The sequence below is a fragment of the Primulina huaijiensis genome, chromosome 7 (assembly GCF_012295235.1).
Source record: "Primulina huaijiensis isolate GDHJ02 chromosome 7, ASM1229523v2, whole genome shotgun sequence".
NCBI classification, from domain to species: domain Eukaryota; kingdom Viridiplantae; phylum Streptophyta; class Magnoliopsida; order Lamiales; family Gesneriaceae; genus Primulina; species Primulina huaijiensis.
This window is the reverse complement of record NC_133312.1, coordinates 22616110-22623780: the sequence shown is the minus strand read 5'-3', so window position 1 is coordinate 22623780 and position 7671 is coordinate 22616110. Positions and strand designations below refer to the sequence as shown.

The 7671-nt window shown below is 31.8% G+C and overlaps 1 long non-coding RNA gene across 1 annotated transcript; it reads right to left on the bottom strand.

Moving 5' to 3' along the window:
* Positions 1-679: 679 nt before the first annotated feature.
* Positions 680-6395, bottom strand: LOC140981865 (uncharacterized). Its single transcript, XR_012176149.1, has 3 exons — positions 5344-6395; positions 3951-4188; positions 680-1220 (listed from the first exon to the last, which is right to left on the bottom strand). It is a non-coding gene; the product is annotated as an uncharacterized lncRNA (long non-coding RNA).
* Between the last annotated feature and the right edge of the window lie 1276 nt (positions 6396-7671).

Below are 7671 nucleotides of genomic sequence, written 5' to 3'. Positions count from 1 at the left end.
ATTTTAAGGATATAAGAAATAATCCAATTAAAAAAATGTGCAAAAAATTTAAAAAGGTTGAACCTATCGATCAATTAAAAATAATACCAAAAAATTGACACGATATAAAAAGAAAATTATGTTGTATAATTTTTCTTGTTCAAACGCTTAGTCTTTTTTTAATTTTTTTTACATTTGTTTTGAAAATTGGATTATTTCTTAAATTTCGAAGAAAGGAAAAAATATTTTTTATATTTAAAACTTTAAAAAGGAATGAAAAAAATTAACAATGCAAAAAAGAGAAAATATTTTTTCAAAAGATTTTTTTTAAAAAAAAATATAATTTTGATTTTGAAATAATTAAAATATAAAAATATCATTTTTTAAAAAAAATAAGTTTTTTTTAATAGTGCATAACACCTCTGCTGTGGATGCTCTCAAAGCAGAGGATCTAGATCCGTCTCAGCAGATTATAACTAACAATTAAATTAGATATTCATAATCGTTTTGTATTTAGAAATCATAATTTTTACAATTTTCATTCAAATCAGTACTCTTAGCACCTAGCATGCCCTCGTAATCACAAAATTTGGACAAACAAGAGTATTCCACAGTGACTATGCCAGTTAGGTCCGCCGCGTAGGTCTCGATTATATGAGTAAAAGAAGAAATTACAAGTAAAAGCTTAAATTACAAGGAATTACAAAGTCAATATTGCGTTCATTAGCATTACATGTTTCCTTAGCTGAAGGAAAATTTACATAGAATTCACAGCAGAGATCATACAAGAGACAAGTTCTCCTTAGCTGAAGGAAAATCTTTAAGGCATATGAGAGGTCAGCGACACCGACATGAGATACCATTCTTGAAGTGAATTTTGCACATCCGCTTTAGCGTACGTTCTGTGATACTATAATCAAGAACCCTCTCCAAACCATAGCGAATATGGCAACTTATGGTAAAACTTGCTGCAATAGCCACTTTCTCTTGGCTTGATGGCAGGAAGAAGCCGATCCATCTGTTCTTACAAATACCTGAGCTTATGCTGACTGACTTGAAAATGTAAGACAAGCCCGGAAAAAAATTAAACACACCCTTTTAGCATTAGTCAAAATTTCAGCCCCGGTTCTTGTAATGAGAATTGTATGCTCGAACTGTGCTGCGGGGCAGCCATTGGCTTAGAGTAGTCAAGTTGTCTTCCCGTGTTATGCACTCTGTAGGTCTCAATGTAAGAATTGGTTCTGCACGAATGGCAAACTTCTCTTTATCAAATAAAATAGAGAAAAAAAAATCAGAAATTTGTTCATGCTCTGGCAATAGTTGAACATTTATCAGCAAATATGCATTTGTAGCAAAGTTCAATTTTATTCGAAGGGGCAATTCAAGATTTGATATTCCTCCCCAGTTCATATCGTTCGAAATCAGTCATCTCAGCCAACAAATAATAACATATACGACAAATAAATCTACAGCATTCACCAGAAGAACACGTATTTTATTAGACACAAAACACAGTCATCAGTTTTTCGTAAGATCATTACAATTTTTTTTAAGAAAGGTGATATGATCGTGAAAAATGGTCAACACATGAGCCAGTTGGGGGAATCATTAATATGTAACAGCATATACTAACAGATGCAGAGAGTTTCAATATCCTTGACCTCATTGAATTTAAACTGAAACTACTTTGTTTTTGGTCAACCAAACACTTTTAGTATCTTCGATGAACTCTTCTTATATCTATGTAACATTACAAGCAGATACATTCTTCATATCTTTGCCGAAGATTTAAAAACATCCCTACTAATAATGTGTTGAAAGTTTAGAAAAGAGGAGATTAAACAAAACAAATCTTTTAAAGATTCAAAACCAACAGCATCTTGAAGAATATTGTTATCCAATAAAACTTTGAAAGGCCGACCAAGCATAACCAGAAAATTCCTCTTAAATTTTATGGCATCAACATTATATTCTAGCAAACTCAAGCACAGGGTAACCAAGTTTTTTCACATGCATTTTTCTCTTCTATTGTTATAAAAAAGACAGTTCGAAACCATAAATTTACACAGTACCATGACTTAACTGAAAATGTTCCTGGCACAACTTAAAACAGATATTATAAAATTAAAAATCAAATATAAAAACGATCAATTTTCCACACTGGCCACCATGAAAAAAGAGTGAGAAAGGATTCAGTGTAATCATGAATAAGAGTAGCTTATAGCAGAAAATTTCATAAGTTCGCAACTAAACAAAAACTAATAGTTTTCGCTAATGCTTGGCATACAATCAATAAAAAATAATAGCACTTACGTGCATCAGTTTTTATTTATAACAATTAATGATCGAGCACTGACAATGTTTTTCCAATAACGAAGTTGGACTTATAATTATAATAAGCTTTGATAAATAATGTTGACTGTTCCTTTACCGTGAATGTTTACCCTCAAGAAGTTAGAGAGGTTACAATAAAAATTATGTAAATTGATAAATGCCATTATTTTAGCCGTGAATTTTTACCCTCGAGAAGTTAGAGAAGTTACAATAAAAATTATGTAAATCGATAAATGCCATTATTTTAACCTCAAACAATTTGACACATGCTCTCACCTAGTATGATTTTTTTTAACTTACTATACTCAAAACATTTTAGTAAATAACAATCAATCGTCCCCTTGCAGTGCATGCAGATATTCATAGTAACTAACAAACCGGTAAACATATGGTGGAACTCAAGAAAGGGATTTACGGCGGTGAAATATAAGAGGCTCGGAATGGAATATAGTTCAATGCCATGTCCCACAAAACGGTCCACCACACGGTCCACACCATAGCCAAATTTTCAGCATGGTCACCGAGACACCAAAAAGAAATTGCCACTTTACAGTTTTAACTTCTATTTAGTGCAATACAGAACAATAAGGTTTGAGATCAGTATAAACAGATATATCAGCAAAAGAAAAAATAAAGAAAATCGCATGCCTTCTGTACCACACTTTGCTTAACTAGTAAGATATATTATTTTATACCATCAGAAAGGAAGATTTTCTCCAGGCTGTGATTAAGTCTTCCATTATTTTTAGTAGTTTTAGATCCAATTAACTTGCAACTTCTGTTTTTTTCAAAAATTCTAAGCATAAATAATATCATCAGTTGTGGTAAAAAAAGAGAAGAACAAATAAAAACACCATGCAAATGAAGGATTCTTGGTTCTGCATAGGATTTGGCACACTTATTTGGCTTTCCAATTACAGCACTGATAAATTATCCTGCAAGACTTTGGCACTCACAGAAAAGGTGAAACTGGAAGAATTTTTAGCTATAGGTACTGGATTAATATCATATGAGAAAATTATAATATCTGAACAAGGTGGTGAATCCATAAGTACTGGATTGTCATATCTGTGAAGATTATAATATCTTAATAAGATGGTGAAAAAGTCCGATGGCTAGGATGCAAGTTAACATCAGTAATTTTCAATGGTCAAGTAAAAATAATCTCCCAAGACTGGGACTTATAATTAAGGTGACTTGAGCCTTCGAAGACCAAGGCAGGGATTAACAGTTAAGCTAGTTCAAGGCTCAAGGGATAACTTGCCTTGTGGCCTTCTGGTAACTATGACCTAGCGCCCTTCGAGACCATGGCCCAAACAAAAATCAATAAAGGGAGATCACTAGACGAGATCCACAAATAAATGATCTAGTAGAGAAAACATCATCTCTTAGTGACAACATTTTAGTAAGTCAAAATGTTCAACCCCCAACAGCAGTCGGCGAGACTCTGATTCAGATATGTAATTGCATCCCTATCCTCAATTGATGGCCTCAACTAAGTCACAGTGTGAGAAGAAAACTTTGGCCAGAAGCTGATAGTAACAAATGAATAACTACATGTAGGTAACCACTAAGAGACACAAGCACCGAGAGTATCAATATCTTATACTAGAGTTAATGAAACAGTAAATTCTCACCCCAACCAATGATCCGGCATGTTCTAGCACCCGAGCGGCAAGCGGGCAAGCAGCCCTCATACGGAAAATTCCTTCAGAATCATGAATTTAAGGTTTGCTTGAAATTTCTGGCAACACTTCTGAACTAAGGTAAGGAGGCTGAGGAATATGATCAGGCACAGGAAGCCATTGTGATACCTTTCCACGCCTTAGAGGAGGTCTTCTTTTGAGTACTGTTGACTTCCGAAGCTCATGTTCCCTGTGTTGATTGAAAAAAGTTCGCAATCTTTAAATGCTGGGCAAAAGTAGACCGAGATAGAAAGTATGTTTAATAAAGATTTGAACCTATAGCAATAAGTTCAATACAAATAATTCAACATATGGAACATAAAACTTAAAATACTCAATTCAGCTCAACAAAAACTCATTTCATGTGTATTACAAATACATCAATATAAGCTTGTGGTTCCACTTGACTATCAAGAGTCGTCTCCAAGTTCGGCAACAAAGATTCAAATATCTTTTCAATCCCCTCACCCCGTAGTATTTTAGGTCTAATTACGTATCTAGATTTATCTTAACAGTAGTTCCCATCAATTTTCTAAGTAGCCAGACTTTAAAATCTCCAGTAAACCTTGTTCCTAGTACCTCCTTTTCTTTGATAATTCAACTCCAATACCCTCTAAGTTTGCATTTGATGAATATGATATCTCTCATTATACCCCTTCTATTTTATAACTTAATGAAGCAAAGCATTGTGAAAGAAAGAAGATCAATGGTGTGATTACTGTTAATGAAACAAACGAGAACAGACGAAAAAACATTTTCTAAGATAATACAACATCATCCGGAATTCTGTAAATTTGAGCTATGTCGAAGTCGCAAACCAAGGAATCTAAGTCTACATATCAATTTTGGCCATAAGGTCACAAACTGAATTTTTAGCACAATATATATTAAACACCAATGCTGTTATTTCTAACTCACAAAATAAATTTATTCATACGATTATTCTGTGTGGTAGACATTTCTACATATTACAAAAATCATCATTTACCTAATTTTATATCAAATTCGTTATTCAGCCAATCTGGCCGTCTACATCGTTGTTCCACATCAATCAAGTTAAAAATTCTTTATTTACATTGATTAGAGTTTAGAAAATGAACTCGTGAACAAGAAACTAGACAACGATACTAGTTATATTACAGAAAAAAATGCCCAACTCAACTGACAAATCTTGCTTTCGATTACTTGTACAGTTACACTGTCAATAAAATATAGTAGTAAAAAATACTAAAAGATATCTATTTTAACCACCAGATTATAAGTGAAGCATATAGTAATAAAATTATAAAAAAATCACTTCATGCTACTTGTGACCTATGAGAATCCCACAAAAGCATAAAATTACCTTCTTATTCTCATGGCCTCTTCCAAACCCGATAGCTTCTTTGAATAAATAACAAAATGCCTCATTAAATCTGAAACTTCAACTAATTTCACAACAAGAATTTGACAACAATTAAAACCAATATCACAAGGAAAAAAATGCTACATAAACAAAAACTCAACCTAAGCACATGAAATTCATACTATATAGATTCTAATCTTTTAAACATTGGCATGAACATATCATCTTACGACAGCTTAATATTATATAACTATGAGCAATCTTCAATGAACAAAGACTCCAACTTTGTAGCCCGTGTTGCAATATGAAGATAAAATCAAAGTAAAATTATTTCCAAGTCAAAATTTTACAAGATTGTCAATGAACAAATAATGATATAAAAATGCACAAAGAATTCAAGTTCACTGAAATAATGAAGTACAAACATGATCAGTTGCTCAGATGTAAAAATGGCCCCAATACCGAAGTACAATAATGCCCAATTCAAAATATTACTAGCTTATCATGAATACTGATACCGAAAGCAGAAGGAACTAAAGCTTACAGTACTAACAGTAAAGGCACACATATGAACGATTACGCAGACATAGAATGCACCTAAAATCAATGTAAAAGAACGGCTCAATTCAAAATCTTACAAGAGAGTGATAAATGTTGGCATCCAAATCTTTTAAAGAACCTTACCAAAGTAAAAGGAATGCCCAATCCAGAAGTTTACAAGATTATCATGACCATGGATACAAAAGGCAAAACGAATAAATTTCAACGAAGCAGAGAACACACATGCATACACATATACGAAGACTTATCCAGAGACAAAACACATACAAGAGAGGCAAAGGGTGGTGGGAGGAGTGTGGGGCCCCCATAAGAACACTGGAAGATGCTGATAATCTGGGTTTTTCGTGAAGAAGAGAAGATGAGCTGAATTTGGAAGCTTGCAAAAGCCATTATTGTCGCAGGAGACTACTCGTTTGCGATTGAATTTGATGGGCAAGATTGATAAGGGACCGTTTGGTTCCCTTGATAATAGGCTGGGTTCATTAATATGGCCCAGGTGCCATGTTTGGTTCAATTTTATCCTTGGGCCTGTAAACATTTGTGTTTAATTGATGGGAGTTTATTTAAAAAATTTATTTTTTAAATTTGGGTTTACAGTGTCACAAAAAGAAATTTATTTTTTCTTTAAAAAAAATTTATTTATATTTTATTACTTTTGGAGCTTTTCTATCCCAAAAAATTAAATTAAATTAAATATGAGTAGGTCTCTTGTGAGACGGTCTCACGAATCTTTATATATGATACGAGTCAACCCTACCGATATTCACAATAAAAAGTAATACTCTTAACATAAAAAGTAACATTTTTTCATGGATGACCCAAATAAGAGATCTGCCTCATAAAATATGACCCGTGAGACCGTCTCATACAAGTTTTTGTCATTAAATATAATATAATCTCTTATTTGATTCGCGAAAATATATTTTCCAAAATTTTTTATATTGCATATTAATATTATCCTCCAACACATGAATACATTATATTTAAAGATTTTGCATCATTTTTTTTATATTATTACAGGTAATTCTTAATAGGGATTGATTCTACATTAAAAATATTTTGAACAAAATAAATAAATTCATTTTTTAATGATTTAGTTTCCTAAAATGAAAATAAGCCTCCTAAAATTTAAAAAAAAAAAAAAAAAAAAAAAACTTGTTGAACGTCGGTTAGTGAATTTGTAATAAGTTGCAAAAATATGATTCCATTATTCTGGTCCAGCTAGCATTAAAGCTTGTACGAAAACTACATCACTAAATTACTTCGACTAATTCGCTTTAAAAAATTGTTTCGTAAAAAATATTTATAAAAAAAATTATCGATAGATTCAATTTGTAATAAAATTGTAAACTAATTAATATGTTTTATGTTTATAATTAAATAGTACACGATAATTAAATATATGTTAAATTCGTAGTAAATACTTGAATATAAATAAGTTATAAGTTGTGCCACCATAAGAGTGTAGCATAAAAATATAATCAGGTCTCATTAAGAAAATAATATAAAATTTGAAAATATAACACTTATTTTATTAATTAAAATGATTTTTTTTTTTTACATAAAAAAGGCGGAATTAATATTACAATGCAATCCAGTGAAGTGAACCACCGTACTATACTTTCCAAAAAGAAGATAAGAAAGAGTAAAAAAGCCTAGAAATTGGGTTAAAAATTATATTTGACACTATTGATTCCCATTTCAACTCTTTCGAAAAGTCGCCAAGAAAATACACAGAAGTTTTCCTTAGATTAATCGTTCCAATAT